The 4,298-nt window shown below is 51.9% G+C and overlaps 1 protein-coding gene across 1 annotated transcript in view; it reads right to left on the bottom strand.

Annotated features, from left to right (window-relative positions):
- Pik3r6 (phosphoinositide-3-kinase regulatory subunit 6) overlaps nt 1-3,622 on the bottom strand; it is a 51,937-nt gene extending 48,315 nt beyond the window's left edge. Inside the window, exon 1 of the mRNA XM_010614967.2 lies at nt 1,831-3,622. The gene's annotated coding sequence lies outside the window, so the exon portion shown is untranslated. The remainder of the gene's footprint in view (nt 1-1,830) is intronic.
- Nucleotides 3,623-4,298: the final 676 nt, after the last annotated feature.

Here is a 4,298-nt window from a genome sequence, read left to right as displayed (position 1 = left end):
AAAAAAAAGAAAAGAAAAGATAAACAAACAAATGAAGAAATGGCAGGATGAACAGGGATTTAGAGAGCATCCTTCCTGAAATTGAGAACATTAGCCATGACCTGTCCCTCAGGGCAGATGCATACACAGCAGGTCACTCCCTTGTGGATAAAATAGGCCCAAAGAGTGAATAGGCACTTGTTCACACCTGTACCTGGAATGTCACAGTGTGGGGACAACTTCCTGGCTACATGAAAACTGAAGAAAGGAGTTGGAGGTAGATCTGGAGAAGGCCGGCTCAGGATCCCTGTCTCAGCTCAGAAGGATCCAGGTCTGACAGTTCCCGGCCCTCCCCAGAGCCCCTTTCCTGCTCTCAGGGAAGCTCTTCAGAAAGAAAGACACCCCAAAATGTCTGGGTCCCTGTGGCCATGCCTGCAGGGCCAATCCTGAGAAGAAAAGCCAGGGAGCTTCAGTGGGGCCTGCACATAGGCCTCCCTCCTGTCCTGCCCACTACTCAGCACGGAGATGGTCTGTGTCACTTGTCATCTGACTCTTTCACCTCCTCACAGGTTCTCTCCTTTCTTTCCCTCCCACAGAATGGCCTCACTGCAGGGCTCCAGGATGGATCAGACTTGCCAGTCAAGTGGTTTAGAGCGCGGTGAGAGGCAGAGTGCTGAGTCTCATCCCCAGGAGGCCCACACAGATTCACAGATTGCTGGAGGTGGGGGAGGAGAGCCCTGCTTTCCTGACTGGCCTTGGTTTCCTCAGCCCCTGGCTGGAAAGGAAACACCTGGAGGGAAGGAGCCCTTGGTGGCGGAAGCAGTGTTCCCTGGGGCAGGAGCACAGTGGGATCCAAGGGGCCAGACAGCAGGGGGACATCCTAGCATTCCCGTCCCTCATGCCAGCCAGGGAGCTCTCTGGAGACAGCATGGGAGTAGTGGGGGCACAGAGCAAGCCCTAGTGAGAGGCCAGATGTGGCACAGTATCCCCTGCTACATTGCCTGGGTTCCAATCTGCTTTGTTGCTAGAGCTTCCTGGGCCAGTTGCTTAAAACCTTTGTGCCTCAGTTTCCCTATCTTTAAACAAAATCTAAAAGCAGCATCTGTCTCAGAGGGCTGTTACAAGGACTAAAGGAGGCAATATTTGAAAACCACCTAGAGCTAAGTGGAGGAGTAGGCAGGCTCATACCTGAGAGTGCTCCCCAAATTCTATACTGTAACAGCCAAAAGGGGCCTCTCGCTGTCCGTCCCTGGTCCTGACTTGCACACCCTTTTCCTGCCTCTGGGTTTGTGTGCTCTGTTCCCCTCCACTGAAATTCCCCTTGCCTCATTTGGGCGCACCAGGCCCTCCATTCCCTGAAGGCTCAGCTCAGGTGCCACAATCCCCAGGGCCCTTCCTGATCCGGCACTGCAACGTCTCTGTCCCACTCCAACCATACAGCCTGTCTCCCTGGGGACCCCGGGGCACTTCCAAAACAAATGGGATGATGAGGGTATGCTACATCAGAGGCATGGGTCACCAGTCTTATAGCACTGGCATGTATAGAGTTGAAGGAGAAGAAAGGAGAGGGCCCCTTACACGGAGCTGCATCCTTTTGTTGTATGAGGATGGGTTGTGCGGTCCTAACCATGCAGAGTGGTCCTAGGAGCTGGGCATCTGGGTAACCCTGCTCAGAAAGGCGGGTTCCAGCAGCCAGAGACCTGGATTCCTAAGAGGCAAGGGTGTCCTGGCTCCTCTGGGGCTCTCGCTCCAGTGTCCCTCCTTCCCAGCCTCTCTCCGCAGTGCGTTCTCTGCTTTGCTCAGATCTCTCCTGGCTCCTTCCCCAGAGAACAACACCCACCCAGCACATACCTTGGCTTGACTACAGCTCTTCAGCTCCCCGAATCTTCTGGCGGATGAGCTCCCCCACAGTCCTGTCCTGCAAGGCCAGCAGCCCAAGGGGTCAGATGTGTGGGAGGAGCCCAACAAGGGTCCTCAGGCCTGGCTGTTGGCTCCAGATCTGCAAAGAAGAGCTCAGTGTTTCACAGGCCAGTGCTGTCCCTCCCCTTCCTTCCCCTTCCCCTCGCCCTCAAAACTCCTCCCAGACATGTCCTGCTGCGAGGCTGCTTTCTGAAGAGGTCTCTGTGGTCACCCTGAGTCACTGGAAGTTCTGTATTCCGATGTGGTGCAACCAAGCCCAGCAGGCAGGATGGGGCACCTCCTCAGGCACCACCCCGGTGCTGACATGATGGAGCACAGAAGCCCTGACCTCTCTCCACTTCTGTGAGCCCGAGACCTGCCCACCCTCCCCCACAGACATCATCAGCCAGATGTCCCTCAAGCACCTCTGACCCAAGAAACACAAACCAAGCTCATCATTTCCCCCCAGATACGCCACTCTGTTTCGCCCCTCAAAACAGAAACTTCCCACTTCTTTACCTATTGTATCTAAACTGCACCAAGTCCTGTCAATATTTCATGAATTTTCTACGTTTTTCCATCCCTGTGGCTGTCACTGGCTCATAAGGCTATTGTGGTTTTCTCCTGAAACACTGCAACAGCCCACTGGCTCCACCAGTCCTGCTCCCTTCCACGGCAGAGGCTCTTTCTGACAGTGAAATGCAAATCCATATACACACGTGCTATAACCTTCAATGGCTCCCTATTACTTTCAAGAGAGTGGCTAAACTTCTTAGTGTTACTTGGAAGGCCCTTCATGGTCCAGTCTCTTTTTAACCTCCAACCTTGTGTTTTAGCCCCTCACTCTGGCTCTTCCAGGAAGTATTGTAGTATAACAATCCAGGCTGTAGGGTTCTCTTCCCAAAGCTTCCCCAAGCTCACCCTTTGTCAACCTTCACCTAGCAGAGAAGAGCAGCAAAAGAAGTAAAAAAAGGCAGGAAGAAAAGCTCTGGGCAGAACAGTGGAGCTGGGGAAAGCAGATCAAATGGAAGATGGGGCTGTTGCCAAAACATGTCTAGAACTTTGAAAAGGTTAAGACTCAACATTTTCATCCTGGCCCTAATAAGCAAATGGGTCTGAAGAGAGAGTCTGCAGAAAGCCTGATTTGGATGTCTGGATTCAGCTATGCCTGAAACCCTGACACCTAATCTGCTCTTGAACCAATCAAGTATATGATGCTATAAATTCCCCATCTTTTTTCAATTTAAGCCTATTTGAGTTGGGTTCCTGTCACTCGCCACCAAAGTACTCCGGGGCTCTAAAGTCACGGACCTTTTTCTGTGGGGCCTTGACTGCACTCATTCTGACCTCTTATTTTGCAGAAGAACCCATCTGAAGAAAAAAAAAAAAAAGGCCAGAAATGCAAGTCATTTACTGCACCATTCACCTCCCTCATGTAGCTCTCTCTCTCTTTTCTGTCCCCTCCTGGGACTGGAATCACACTCCATCTTGCATCTGCATTGGAGTTCTTAGATCACATACCTTCCTGGTATCGCCTCTGTCCTGTTGATAAGTTTTGGGCAATCAGCGGCCAGGGCTTACTCATTATGCTCTCCGTCATGGGTTAAGAGAATATTAAGGGAATACTCAGCTCATCAAATAAAGCAAATGAATGAATGGATGCATGGAATAATGAATGAACTGAATAAGCTGAGGATACGATAAAGGATCACAACTTTAGCCTCTGCCGGTTCAAGCTCCAGCAGTGGCCAAGTAGTATGGCCCTCCTGAGCAGCTCCCTCTGCTTATCAGCTTCTGCCTAACTGAATCGGAAATCACAAGCTGCTGTTGGCTCCTTGTGGCTATCCTGCCCTTATCATCAGCTGCTGTCTCTGCTGCTGCTTTGGGTGTGGTGGCCAGGGAGGAAACAGCTGGGTGTCTAGAGACAGCCTAGAGCCGTCTCTTGCAAAGAGGACCTAAGGCTCCTGTTTCTGAGGCCACACACCTGGTAGCCAGCCAGGAACAAAAGACAGCATGAGGAAGAAGTGGAGAAAGGAAAGATCAGCCCCTATCTGCCCCAGTGCACTGCTCCAACCATCACCAAGGAATGGACCCTGTGACCATCCCATGCTGTCCTTAGAACTTTTTTCATCTGGGTCCTCTGGGTTGTGCTGTTACCAGGCTTTTCATCTGCTATCCTTTCCCAAGAACCTCTCTCCTGCCAAAAAGGCTGAATTGTTCTTCAGCAACAGCACAGAGACAGTGAGATTTCCAGCATTTGTTGCACTAGACCCCAGATCACCTGAAATCGCCAAGGAATCAATGCCCACCACAGAAGAAGAAGCTCATCACCCATCCACTGCCATTCTTCTGCCTCCCTCAGCACCCTCTATGGCAACACAGGGCCCCCCGCTCCTGCTGGCCCCACTGGGCACAGCTGC

Source organism: Fukomys damarensis, unplaced genomic scaffold, assembly GCF_012274545.1.
Source record: "Fukomys damarensis isolate Sample0158 unplaced genomic scaffold, DMR_v1.0_HiC HiC_scaffold_13, whole genome shotgun sequence".
Classification (NCBI taxonomy): domain Eukaryota; kingdom Metazoa; phylum Chordata; class Mammalia; order Rodentia; family Bathyergidae; genus Fukomys; species Fukomys damarensis.
Note: the sequence above shows the minus strand (reverse complement) of the source record. Positions and strands in the feature narration are given on the sequence as shown.